At 29.9% G+C, this 15,366-nt stretch overlaps 1 pseudogene; it reads right to left on the minus strand.

Moving 5' to 3' along the window:
• Positions 1-14,067: 14,067 nt before the first annotated feature.
• The window catches only part of LOC137927508 (NADH-ubiquinone oxidoreductase chain 1-like), a 216,078-nt pseudogene continuing 214,779 nt past the window's right edge, over positions 14,068-15,366 (minus strand).

The raw sequence follows: 15,366 nt of genomic DNA on the forward strand, positions 1-15,366 counted from the left end.
TAATCGACCAGCGGAAAAATCTCCACCTAGCGTTACATTGATACGGCATAGATTTAAAAATTTAAGAGTTAGGTTACGTCTCTAATATCAATTTCAGGAGTAAATTAAGACTTTCTTAGAAAATCTTGAAGCGCAAATCAACATCGGGTGTTTCGTATATACTGCACGAAATTTGAAGTTGTCTTTATAAAAATTTTTTACTAAAAGCAATCAAAACTGAAAACTAAGACGAATTTACTAATCGACCAGCGAAAAAATCTCCACCTAGCGGTACATTGATACGGCATAGATTTAAAAATTTAAGAGTTAGGTTACGTCTCTAATATCAATTTCAGGAGTAAATTAAGACTTTCTTAGAAAATCTTGAAGCGAAAATCAACATCAGGTGTTTCGTTTATACTGCACGAAATTTGAAGTTGTCTTTATAAAAATTTTTTACTAAAAGCAATCAAAACTGAAAACTAAGACTGATTTACTAATCGACCGGCGGAAAAATCTCCACCTAGCGTTACACTGATATTGCATAGAATTAAAAATTTAAAAGTTAGGTTACGTATTCATTATCAATTTTAGAAGAAAATGAGACTTTCTTACAAAATCTTAAAGCGCAAATCAACATCAGGTGTTTCGTTTATACTGCATGAAATTTGAAGTTTTTTTTTAAATATTTTTTTATTAGAAGCAATCAAAAATAAAAACTAAGACGAATGTATTAATCGACCAGCGGAAGAATCTCCCCACAGCGTTACATTAATACTGCATAGATTTAAAAATTTAAAAGTTAGGTTACGTCTCCAATTTCAATTTTGGAAGAAAAATGAGACTTTCTCAGAAAGTCTTGAAGCGAAAATCAACATCAGGTGTTTCGTTTATGCTGATTGAAATAGTATTTGTCTTTTTATAATATTTTTTATTAAAAGCAATCAAAAATGAAAACTAAGACGAATGTATTATTCGACCAGCGGAAAAATCTCCACCTAGCGTTACATTGATACTGCAATGATTTAAAAATTTAAGAGTTAGGTTACGTCTCTAATATCAATTTCAGAAGAAAATGAGACTTTCTTAGAAAATCTTGAAGCGAAAATCAACATCAGGTGTTTCGTTTATACTGCTTGAAATATGAAGTAGTCTTTTTAATATTTTTTATTAAAAGCAATCAAAAATGAAAACTAAGACGAATCTATTAATCGACCAGCGGAAAAATCTCCACCTAGCGTTACATTGATACGGCATAGATTTAAAAATTTAAGAGTTAGGTTACGTCTCTAATATCAATTTCAGGAGAAAATGAGACTTTCTTAGAAAATCTTGAAGCGAAAATCAACATCAGGTGTTTCGTTTATACTGCTTGAAATTTGAAGTTGTCTTTTTAATATTTCTTTATTAAAAGCAATCAAAATTGGAAACTAAGACGTATTTACTAATCGATTAGCGGAAAAATCTCCACCTGGCGTTACATTGATACTGCATAGATTTAAAAATTTAAAAGTTAGGTTACGTCTCTTGTATCAATTTTTGAAGAAAAATGAGACTTTCTTAGAAAATCTTGAAGCGAAAATCAACATCAGGTGTTTCGTATATACTGCTTGAAATTTGAAGTTGTCTTTATACAAATTTTTTACTAAAAGCAATCAAAACTGAAAACTAAGATGAATGTATTAATCGACCAGCGGAAAAATCTTCACCTAGCGTTACATTGATACTGCATAGATTTAAAAATTTAAGAGTGAGGTTACGTCTCTAATGTCAATTTGGGAAGAAAAATGAGACTTTCTTAGAAAATCTTGAAGCGCAAATCAACATCAGGTGTTTCGTATATACTGCACGAAATTGGAAGTTGTGTTTTTAATATTTTTTATTAAAAGCAATCAAAAATAAAAACTAAGACGAATGTATTAATCGACCAGCATAAAAATCTCCACCTAGCGTTACATTGATACGGCATATATTTAAAAATTTATAAGTTAGGTTACGTCTATGATATCAATTTTAGAAGAAAAATGAGACATTCTTACGAAATCTTGAAGTGGAAATCAACATCAGGTATTTCGTTTATAATGTATGAGGTAAGATTTTTAATTAAATAATTTTGGAGTAAAAAAGTAATAAAAGAAAATTATGACGAATTTATTATTGGACTAGCGGAAAATCTCCACCTAGCGTTACATTGATACTGCATAGATTTAAAAATTAAATAGTTAGGTTACGTCTCTACTATCGATTTCAGAAGAAAATAGGACGTTCTTAGGAAATCTTGAAGCGAAAAACAACATCAGGTGTTTCGTATATATTGCTTGAAATTTGAAGTTGTCTTTTTAATATTTTTTATTAATAGCAATAAAAATTGAAAACTATAACGAATGTATTAATCGACCAGCGGAAAAATCTCCATCTAGCATTATCTTGACACTGCATGGATTTAAAAATTTAAAAGTTAAATTACGTCTTTAATATCAATTTAGAAAGGAAAAGAAACTTTCTTAGAAAATCTTGAAGAGAAAATCAACATCGGATGTTTCGTTTATCCTGCTTGAAATTTGAAGTTGTCTTTTTAATTTTTTTTTATTAAAACCAATCAAGACTGAAAACTAAGACGAATGTAATAATCGACCAGCGGAGAAATCTCCAACTCTCATTATCTTGACACGGCATAAATTTAAAAATTTAAAAGTTAGATTACGTCTCTAATAACACTTTCAGAAGATAAATGAGACATTCTATGGAATTCTTGAAGCGAAAATCATCATCAGTTGTTTCGATTATACTGTATGAGGTTAGATTTCTAATTTAAATAATTTTGGAGTGAAAAAGTCATAAAAGAAAATTATGACGAATTTATTATAGTAGTACTTTGATACAGCATAGATTTAAAAAATAAAAAAATTAGGTTACGTCCTTCATATCAATTTAGGAAGAAAAATGAGACTTTCTTAGAAAATCTTGAAGCGAAAATCAAAATCATGTGTTTCGTTTACACTGCTTGAAATTTGAATTAGTCCTTTTAATATTTTTTTATTAAAAGCAATCAAAAATGAAAACTATAACGAATGTATTAATCGACCAGCGGAAAAATCTCCATCTAGCATTATCTTGACACTGCATAGATTTAAAAATTTACTAGTTAGGTTACGTCTCTAATTACAATTTCAGAAGAAAAATGAGACATTCTTAGGAAATCTTGAAGCGAAATTCAACATCAGGTATTGCGTTTATACTGCACGAAATTTGAAGTTGTCTTTTTAATATTTTTTTATTAAAAGCAATCAAAAATGAAAACTAAGACGAATGTATTAATCGACTAGCGGAAAAATCTCCATCTAGCGTTACATTGATACGGCAGAGATTTAAAAATTTAAAAGTTAGGTTACGTCTCTAATATCAATTTTAGAAGAAAATGAGACATTCTTAGGAAATCTTGAAGCGAAAATCAACATCAGGTATTGCGTTTATACTGCACGAAATTTGAAGTTGTCTTTTTAATATTTTTTTATTAAATGCAATCAAAACTGAAAACTAAGACGAATGTATTAATCGACTAGCGGAAAAATCTCCACCTAGCGTTACATTGATACTGCATAGATTTACAAATTTAAAAGTTACGTTACGTCTCCAATATCAATTTAGGAAGAAAAATGAGACTTTCTTAGAAAATTTTGAAGTGCAAATCAACATCAGGTGTTTCGTTTATACTGCTTGAAATAGGAGTTGCGTCTTTAATATTTTTTTAATTAATAGCAATTAAAACTTAAATTTGGGACTAATGTATTAATCGACCAGCGGAAAAATCTCCACCTAGCGTTACATTGATATTGCATAGATTTAAAAATTATAAGTTAGGTTACGTCTTCAATATCAATTTTAGAAGAAAATGAGACTATCTAAGAAAATCTTGAAGCGAAATTCAACATCAGGTGTTTCGTATATACTGCTTGAATTTTGAAGTTCTCTTTTTAATATTTTTTTATTAAAAGCTATCAAAAATAAAAACTAAGACGAATTTATTAATCGACCAGCGGAAAAATCTCCATCTAACGTTACATTGATATGGCATAGGTTTAAAAATTTAAAAGTTAGGTTACGTCTCTAATATCAATTTAGGAAGCAAATTAAGACATTCTTAGAAAATCTTGAAGCGCAAATCAACATCAGGTGTTTCGTTTATACTGCTTGAAATAAGAGTTGCCTTTTTAATATTTTTTATTAAAAGCAATCAAAAATGAAAACTAAGACGAATGTATTAATCGACCAGCGGAAAAATCTCCACCTAGCGTTACATTGATACGACATAGATTTAAAAATTTAAAAATTAGGTAAAGTCTCTAGCATCAATTTCAAGAGTAAATTAAGACTATCTTAGAAAATTTTGAAGCGCAAATCAACATCAGGTGTTTCGTATATACTGCTTGAAATTTGAAGTTGTCTTTTTAATATTTTTTATTAAAAGCAATCAAAATTGAAAACTAAGACGAATGTATTAATCGACCAGCGGAAGAATCTCCCCACAGCGTTACATTAACACTGCATAGATTTACAAATTTAAAAGTTACGTCACGTCCCCAATATCAATTTGGAAGAAAAATGAGACTTTCTTAGAAAATCTTGAAGTGCAAATCAACATCAGGTGTTTCGATTATACTGCTGGAAATAGGAGTTGCCTTTTTAATATTTTTTTATTAAAAGCAATCAAAACTTAAATTTGAGACTAATGTATTAATCGACCAGCGGAAAAATCTCCACCTAGCGTTACATTGATATTGCATAGATTTGAAAATTATAAGTTAGGTTACGTCTTCAATACCAATTTTAGAAGAAAATGAGACTATTTAAGAAAATCTTGAAGCGAAATTCAACATCAGGTGTTTCGTATATACTGCTTGAAATGGAAGTTGTCTTTTTAATATTTTTTTATTAAAAGCAATCAAAAATAAAAACTAAGACGAATGTATTAATCGACCAGCGGAAAAATCTCCACCTAGCGTTACACTGATACGGCATAGATTTAAAAATTTAAAAGTTAGATTACGTCTCTAATATCAATTTTAGATGAAAAGTGAGACATTCTTTGGAAATCTTGATGCGAAAATCAATATCAGGTGTTTCGTTTATACTGTTTGAAATTTGAAGTAGTCTTTTTAAAATTTTTTAATTAAAAGCAATCAAAAATGAAATCAAAGACGATTGTATTAATCGACCAGCGGAAAAATCTCCACCTAGCGTTACATTGATACGACATAGATTTGAAAATTTACCAGTTAGGTTACGTCTCTAATTTCAATTTCAGAAGAAAAATGAGAAATTCTTAGGAAATCTTGAAGCGAAAATCAACATCAAGTGTTTCGTTTATACTGCTTGAAATATAAAGTTGATTTTTAATGTTTATTTATTAAAAGCAATCAAAACTGAAAACTAAGACGAATGTATTAATCGACCAGCGCAAATATCTCCACCTAGCGTTACATTGATACGGCATAGATTTAAAAATTTAAAAATTAGGTTAAGTCTCTAATATCAATTTCAGGAGTAAATTAAGACTTTCTTAGAAAATCTTGAAGCGCAAATCAACATCAGGTGTTTCGTATATACTACTTGAAATTTGAAGTTGTCTTTTTAATATTTTTTTATTAAAAGCAATCAAAATTGAAAACTAAGACGAATGTATTAATCGACCAGCGGAAATATCTCCACCTAACGTTACATTGATACGGAAGAGATTTAAAAATTTAAAAGTTAGGTTACGTTTCTAATATCAATTTTAGAAGAAAATGAGACATTCTTAGGAAATCTTGAAGAGAAAATCAACATCAGGTATTGCGTTTATACTGCTTGAAATGTGAAGTTGTCTTTTTAATATTTTTTTATTAAATGCAATCAAAACTGAAAACTAAGACGAATGTATTAATCGACTAGCGGAAAAATCTCCACCTAGCGTTACATTGATACTGCATAGATTTAGAAATTTAAAAGTTACGTCACGTCTCCAATATCAATTTAGGAAGAAAAATGAGACTAGCTAAGAAAATCTTGAAGTGCAAATCAACATCAGGTGTTGCGTTTATACTGCTTGAAATATGAAGTTGTCTTTTTAATATTTTTTTATTAAATGCAATCAAAACTGAAATTTAAGACGAATGTATTAATCGACCAGCGGAAAAATTTCCACCTAGCGTTACATTGATACTACAAAGATTTACAAATTTAAGAGTTAGGTAACGTCTCTAATATCAATTACAGAATTAAATTAAGACTTTCTTTGAAAATCTTTAAGCGAAATTCAACATCAGGTGTTTCGTTTATACTGTTTGAAATTTGAAGTAGTCTTTTTAAAATTTTTTAATTAAAAGCAATCAAAAATGAAATCAAAGACGATTGTATTAATCGACCAGCGGAAAAATCTCCACCTAGCGTTACATTGATACGACATAGATTTGAAAATTTACCAGTTAGGTTACGTCTCTAATTTCAATTTCAGAAGAAAAATGAGAAATTCTTAGGAAATCTTGAAGCGAAAATCAACATCAAGTGTTTCGTTTATACTGCTTGAAATATAAAGTTGATTTTTAATGTTTATTTATTAAAAGCAATCAAAACTGAAAACTAAGACGAATGTATTAATCGACCAGCGCAAATATCTCCACCTAGCGTTACATTGATACGGCATAGATTTAAAAATTTAAAAATTAGGTTAAGTCTCTAATATCAATTTCAGGAGTAAATTAAGACTTTCTTAGAAAATCTTGAAGCGCAAATCAACATCAGGTGTTTCGTATATACTACTTGAAATTTGAAGTTGTCTTTTTAATATTTTTTTATTAAAAGCAATCAAAATTGAAAACTAAGACGAATGTATTAATCGACCAGCGGAAATATCTCCACCTAACGTTACATTGATACGGAAGAGATTTAAAAATTTAAAAGTTAGGTTACGTTTCTAATATCAATTTTAGAAGAAAATGAGACATTCTTAGGAAATCTTGAAGAGAAAATCAACATCAGGTATTGCGTTTATACTGCTTGAAATGTGAAGTTGTCTTTTTAATATTTTTTTATTAAATGCAATCAAAACTGAAAACTAAGACGAATGTATTAATCGACTAGCGGAAAAATCTCCACCTAGCGTTACATTGATACTGCATAGATTTAGAAATTTAAAAGTTACGTCACGTCTCCAATATCAATTTAGGAAGAAAAATGAGACTAGCTAAGAAAATCTTGAAGTGCAAATCAACATCAGGTGTTGCGTTTATACTGCTTGAAATATGAAGTTGTCTTTTTAATATTTTTTTATTAAATGCAATCAAAACTGAAATTTAAGACGAATGTATTAATCGACCAGCGGAAAAATTTCCACCTAGCGTTACATTGATACTACAAAGATTTACAAATTTAAGAGTTAGGTAACGTCTCTAATATCAATTACAGAATTAAATTAAGACTTTCTTTGAAAATCTTTAAGCGAAATTCAACATCAGGTGTTTCGTTTATACTGCTTGAAATTTGAAGTTGTCTTTTTAAAATTTAATTATTAAAAGCAATCAAAACTTAAATTTGAGACTAATGTATTAATCGACCAGCGGAAAAATCTCCACCTAGCGTTACATTGATATTGCATAGATTTAAAAATTATAAGTTAGGTTACGTCTTCAATACCAATTTTAGAAGAAAATGAGACTATTGAAGAAAATCTTGAAGCGAAATTCAACATCAGGTGTTTCGTATATACTGCTTGAAATGAAAGTTGTCTTTTTAATATTTTTTTATTAAAAGCAATCAAAAATAAAAACTAAGACGAATGTATTAATCGACCAGCGGAAAAATCTCCACACAGCGTTACATTGATACGGCATAAATTTAAAAATTTAAAAATTAGATTACGTCTCTAATAACAATTTCAGAAGAAAATGAGACATTCTTAGAAAATCTTTAAGCGCAAACCAACATCAGGTGTTTCGTATATACTGTATGAGGTAAGATTTTTAATTAAATAATTTTGGAGTAAAAAAGTCATAAAAGAAAATTATGACGAATTTATTATCGGACTAATGGAAAAATCTCCACACAGCGTTACATTGATACTGCAAAGATTTAAAAATAAAAAGTTAGATTACGTCTCTAATATCAATTTCAGAAGAAAATGAGACTTTCTTAGAAAATCTTGAAGCGAAAATCAACATCAGGTGTTTCGTTTATACTGCTTGAAATTTGAAGTTGTCTTTTTAAAATTTAATTATTAAAAGCAATCAAAACTTAAATTTGAGACTAATGTATTAATCGACCAGCGGAAAAATCTCCACCTAGCGTTACATTGATACGGCATAGATTTAAAAATTTAAGAGTTAGGTTACGTCTCTAATATCAATTTCAGGAGAAAATGAGACTTTCTTAGAAAATCTTGAAGCGAAAATCAACATCAGGTGTTTCGTTTATACTGCTTGAAATTTGAAGTTGTCTTTTTAATATTTCTTTATTAAAAGCAATCAAAATTGGAAACTAAGACGTATTTACTAATCGATTAGCGGAAAAATCTCCACCTGGCGTTACATTGATACTGCATAGATTTAAAAATTTAAAAGTTAGGTTACGTCTCTTGTATCAATTTTTGAAGAAAAATGAGACTTTCTTAGAAAATCTTGAAGCAAAATCAACATCAGGTGTTTCGTATATACTGCTTGAAATTTGAAGTTGTCTTTTTAATATTTTTTTATTAAAAGCAATCAAAACTGAAAGTTTAGACGAATCTATTAATCGACCAGCGAAAAAATCTCCACCTAGCCTTACATTGATACGGCATAGATTTAAAAATTAAAAAGTTACGTTACGTCTCTAATATCAATTTCAGTAGTAAATTAAGACTTTCTTTAAAAATCTTGAAGCGAAAATAACCATCAGTTGTTTCGTTTAAACTGCAAAAAATATGCAGTTGTCTTTTAAATATTTTTTTTTATTAAAAGCAATCAAAATTGGAAACTAAGACGAATGTATTAACTGACCAGCGGAAAAATCTCCACCTAGCGTTACATTGATACGGCATAGATTTAAAAATTTAAAAGTTAGGTTACGTCTCTAATATCAATTTCAAGAGTAAATTAAGACTTTCTTAGAAAATCTTGAAGCGAAGATCAACATCAGTAGTTTCCTTTATACTGCTTGAAATATGAAGTAGTCTTTTTAATATTTTTATTTAAAGCAATCAAAACTGAAAACCTGCTCTGATCATTACCCAAAATATTGAGTCGTTCAAGAAATCTTTGGAGGCAGCAGTGACCGAGTTTCCAATGGAAACCGTTTGTAAATCCATCGACGAATGGCCCTATCGTCTAAAAGCATGCGTCAAAGCTAAGGGTGGACACATTGAATAACTAGTTCAGTATATTAACATATCCTTTTCACTCTACATAATCACATGTAAAACTTTAGCATAAAGTTGTTTTTTAGCTATTATCGGATATTTTTTTTGTAACGTAAGTTTTTGCTAGACCAGGTATTATTTATATTTTAATATTATTCGTGATTATTTGACATTTTAACAGAAATGGACGTAAATACACAAGGTTGTAGGAGTGGTCGTGGTACGGTAGCTTCTTGTGCTTCGGTAGTTCGTCGGTTGTATCTCGTTCGTCGATTTCTTCTTGTTCGTCGGTTGCTTCTTGATCTTCAGTTGCTTCTTCCTGCGTTGACCGCACCTCCGCTAGCCCTTATAATGAGCGCGGAGCCTCTCAACAGCGCGATGCAGATTTTCGTTGCGTCTACTGTGGCGCCATCTGTCATGTATCTGTACTTAATGTCTGTCGTGAATTGGGATATAAAATCTAAGTATCGAAACTGTCTTGGCGAACAATGCTGTTTGCTGGTAGTAAAGGCAAAAGTTAGCGGTTTATGATCCGTATAGATGGTGAATGACGCGGTTTCCACCATGTGTCTGAAGTATTTTATGGCCTCGTAGACCGCTAGAAGTTCTCTGTCGTAAGGGCTGTACTTTTTCTGCGTAGGCGATAGTTTACGGGAGAAGAACGCTAGAGGCTGCCATATGTTGTTTTTTAGTTGTTGTAACACTGCTCCAATAGCCGTGTCTGAAGCGTCGGTGACAATTGCTAACTTTGCCAAGTAATCTGGGTGAGCAAGAAGTGCAGCGTTGGAAAGCGAATTTTTGCAGTCTTCAAAAGCTTTTAGAAGCTCCGGTGTCATGTCTACTGGATGAGAGCCTTTAATTTTAGGTCCCTGTAGAACTGAATTGAGAGGCGCTTGGTGTTGGGCAGCCTTAGGGATAAATCTGCGGTAGAAATTTAGCATCCCTAGAAAACGACGCAGCTCTTTTACAGTTTGGGGAACGGGGAACTCTCTTATGGCTTGTATTTTCTCATCCAAAGGTTTACTTCCAGCACCAGATACCTCATAACCCAAAAATTTGACGACCTCCTGTCCAAATACGCATTTTGACGTGTTGATGAGTACGCCATATTGTTTAAGTCGATCGAAGAGCTGGCGTAGGTGCTGTTTGTGTGTTTCTCTGTCAGGAGAGAACAGGATAATGTCATCAACATATCCGTAGCAGAAATCCAGGCCTGAAAGTACTTCGTCGATGAAGCGTTGGAATGTTTGAGCCGCGTTTCGAAGTCCGAAAGTCATGAACGGGAACTCAAACATTCCGAATGGCGTCGTGATCGCCGTTTTTGGAATATCCTCGGGATTTACAGCGATCTGATTGTACGCTTTCACGAGATCAACCGTAGAGAAGATGGAGCATTCTGACAGCTGGTGGGCAAAATCTTGAATATGTCGGATAGGGTATCGATCAGGTATAGTCCTGGCGTTAAGTGCTCTGTAGTCACCGCAAGGTCTCCAGCTGTCATCTTTAAAATTTTTATTTCATTAATAATTATATTATTTTCTTTTATTATATTATTTTTAAATAATCCTTTATCAATAGGATTAATAATTCTTATTCGAACTTAATTTACTTGTATATTATCTGGCATATTTTTAAATACTTATTGATTTTCTTATATTTTATTCCTAGTATTTTTAGGAGGATTATTAGTTTTATTTATTTATGTTTCTAGAATTGCTTCTAATGAAATATTTAACATTAATATTTATTTAAAAATATTTTTCTACTTTTTTCCACTATTATTTTCATTATTTCAATAATATATATAATATAAATTGACTTAATTTTTTTTTCAATTATGAAATAAATGATATTCTTAATCCTTATATTTTTTTAATAATGAAAATAAAATTAACTTATCTAAATTATACAATAATCAAACATATTTTTTAATAACAATAATAATTATTTACTTATTTATTACACTCGTAGCAGTAGTAAAAATTACAAATATTTTTTTTGGCCCACTTCGTTCATCTAATTTCTAATGATAAATAAATTTTTAACCTTACGAAAAACCCATCCTTTACTTAAAATTATTAACGGTTCATTAATTGATCTTCCTTCTCCTTCCAATATTTCTTTTTGATGAAATTTTGGGTCTCTTTTAGCTTTATGTCTCATTATTCAAATTTTAACAGGTTTATTTTTAACTATATATTATACAGCAAATATTGAAATAGCATTTTATAGTGTTAATTATATTTGTCGAAATGTAAATTATGGTTGATTAATTCGAACATTACATGCCAATGGAGCTTCTTTTTTTTTATTTGTATTTATTTACATATTGGACGAGGAATTTATTATGAATACTTCAATTAAAAATTTACTTGAATAATCGGAGTTATTATTTTATTTGTTTTAATAGCAACTGCATTTATAGGATATGTTTTACCATGAGGACAAATATCTTTTTGAGGAGCTACTGTTATTTATTTATTATTTAACAGTTTATTGTACACAATAAAAACACTAAAGTAACAATACAAATATAACTGACACAACAGGCACTACTTATTTCTAACCAGAAATTTCTTCCAGTAGGCCTACGGAAGGAGATTCATAAAAAGTAAGGCAGACACAACGTGCACAATAATTTAATTGAAATATTTACAATAGATACGACTTTTGACCATAATTACATACTTAACATGAACAAAAATGTATACTTACATATTATATACTTACATAAATAAGCATAATAAATAATATATATACATAATATAAGCATAAATACATATATAACATATATAACTAAAAATATTATATATACTAGACAACTAGCGATAAATAGTGCTCTTTGACTCGCTTTTTAAATACAGGTAATGATGGACAATCACGTACTTCGTAGGGGAGAGCGTTCCATAATCTTGCGGCATGGACAGTGAAGGAATAGGAAAAGAAATCAGAGTGTTGGGTGGGGATGGCCAGTGACGTCCTTACGTTCGAACGACAAGGTTTGTCCTGGGCCCGGGAGAAGTGGAAGAGGTTACGGAGATAAGAAGGAGCAGAAGGATTGTATAGGATGTTATAGAGAGTAGAAAGAACATGAGCGTTCCTGCGGTGACGAATTGGAAGCCACTTGAGTTGCGATCGGAACTGGGAAATATGATCGTACTTACGTAAACCGAAAATAAATCTAATACATACATTTTGGAGACGCTCTAGTTTGTTTAGAAGCTCCTCAGTGGCATCCAGGTAGCACGCGTCAGCGTAGTCAAGAATGGGGAAAAGGAGAGTCTGTACGAGGGAGATCTTGGTTTTCAGAGGTAAAAAGTTCTGGAGACTTTTGAGCGAGTGAAGTGAAAAATGTATTTTTTGCTGACCTCATTGACGTGCGGGAGCCAAGACAAATTGGAATCGATGATTACCCCAACATTCTTTGCAGATTTGCTAAAAGGTATAATAACGCCATCGTAAAGCAATGGACGGATAGCAGTGACAGCGCCAAGACGCTTATACATATATGCGCTCCCAATAAGCAAAGCCTGTGACTTTTTCGGGTTTACTACTAGTCCGAATGACTTAGCCCAAGTAGAGATCCGCTCCAGATCGGCATTGATAAGAGCAATAGCATCATCAAGATCAGAGATTTTAAAATGCCGATAGATCTGCAAGTCGTCTGCATAAAGATGGAAGTTAGACAAAATTACAGTGGTGACTGTGTTTATAAAAACGGAAAACAGGAGTGGTGACAGTACACCACCCTGCGGCACACCCGCACCGAGATCGCACCAGTCTGAGGAGACATCATCAGAGTGGATCCGCTGAGAACGACCACGAAGGTAAGACTCAAACCACGCCAAAGCAAGAGGAGAGACGAAGAATAGCGAGAAGGACATCTAGGAAGGACTGTTATTACAAATCTTCTTTCAGCTATTCCTTGTTTAGGAACTATATTAGTAAATTGAATTTGAGGAGGATTTGCAGTAGATAATGCTACTTTAACTCGATCTTATTCTTTCCATTTTTTATTTCCTTTTATTATTCTTATATTAACAATAATTCACCTTTTATTCTTACATCAAACAGGATCTAATAATCCATTAGGAATTAATAGTAATTTAGATAAAATTCCTTTTCACCCATTTTTTACATTTAAGGATTTAATTGGATTCATTACTTTAATTTTATTATTAACTCTTTTAACTTTAACTAATCCTTATTTATTAGGAGATCCAGATAATTTTATTCCTGCTAATCCATTAGTAACTCCTATCCATATTCAACCTGAATGATATTTCTTATTCGCTTATGCAATTTTACGATCTATCCCTTATAAATTAGGAGGAGTAATTGCTTTAGTCATATCTATTTTAATTTTAATTATCTTAGCATTTACATTTAATAAAAAAATACAAGGAATTCAATTCTATCCTATTAATCAAATTATTTTCTGAATTATAATTATTACTATTTTTTTATTAACTTGAATTGGGGCACGCCCAGTTGAAGACCCTTACATTATTACTGGCCAATTATTAACTATTATATACTTTTCTTATTTTATTATTAATCCTATTATTAACAAATTTTGAGATAACTTAATTTTTAATTAATATTTAAATTAATGAGCTTGTATAAGCATTTGTTTTGAAAACTTAAGAAAGAATACTTATTATATTAATTTATACTAAAAATATTATTTAATTTAAAAAAAATTTTACCTCAATAAAAAATAATAAAAAATTTAACGAAATAGGTAAATAACCTTTTCAAGATAAATATATTAATTTATCATAACGATATCAAGGTAAAGTTCCTCGCACTCAAATAAATAAAAAAGAAATAAAAACTAATTTTAAATAAAAAGTAATCTAAGTCTATAACCCCCTATATATATTAAAATAAATAATAATCTTATAAATAAAATTCTAGAATATTCCGCTAAAAAAATTAAAGCAAATCCCCCTCTTCTATATTCAATATTAAATCCAGATACTAATTCTCTTTCTCCTTCAGCAAAATCAAAAGGAGTTCGATTAGTTTTAGCTAATCTTGATGATATTCAACATAATCTTAAAGGAATGATTAAAAATAAAAATCAAATTATTTCCTGATAAAAAAAATGATATTAAATTAAAATCTATAATTAAAATTATTCTTGATAATATAATTAAAGCTAATCTAACTTCATAAGAAATAGTTTGAGCAACCGCTCGTAAACCCCCCAATAAAGCATAATTAGAATTAGAAGATCATCCAGCAACTATAACAGTATAAACTCCTAAACTAGTACAACATAAAAAAAATAAAATTCCTCAATTAAATCTAATTATATTAAAATAATAAGGAATTAATATTCATAATATCAAAGAAATAATAAATCTAATAACAGGAGAAAAATAATAAGATATATAATTAGAATAATTAGGGAAAGTATGCTCCTTAGTAAATAATTTAATAGCATCAGAAAAAGGCTGTAAAATTCCCATAAAACCAACTTTATTAGGTCCTTTTCGAATTTGAATATAGCCTAAAACTTTACGTTCTAATAAAGTTAAAAAAGCAACTCCTACTAAAACACCAATAATTATAATTAATATCCCAATAATAAATAATATTATATCTTTTATCATCATTTACTATATATATAAATAATTATATATTCATGACTTCTAAAATCTTTACATTTTTTCTGCCAAAATAGTTATTAATTTATTAATAACATTCATTTTATAAAAAATATTTTTAATATTTGATCCTTTCGTACTAAAATATTATAATTTTCTAAAGATAGAAACCAACCTGGCTCACACCGATTTGAACTCAGATCATGTAAGATTTTAATGATCGAACAGATCAAAAATTTTAAACTTTTGCATTTAAATTTTATCTTAATCCAACATCGAGGTCGCAAACTTTTTTTCTTATAAGAATTAAAAAAAAAATTACGCTGTTATCCCTAAGGTAATTTTTTCTTATAATCATTATTAATGGATCATTAAATCATAAATCAATGTTAAATTTTAAAA

The sequence above is a fragment of the Battus philenor genome, unplaced genomic scaffold (genome assembly GCF_028537555.1).
Source record: "Battus philenor isolate CCGP_79_NKW_IND1 unplaced genomic scaffold, ilBatPhil1.0.hap1 SCAF_31, whole genome shotgun sequence".
Classification (NCBI taxonomy): Eukaryota; Metazoa; Arthropoda; class Insecta; order Lepidoptera; family Papilionidae; genus Battus; species Battus philenor.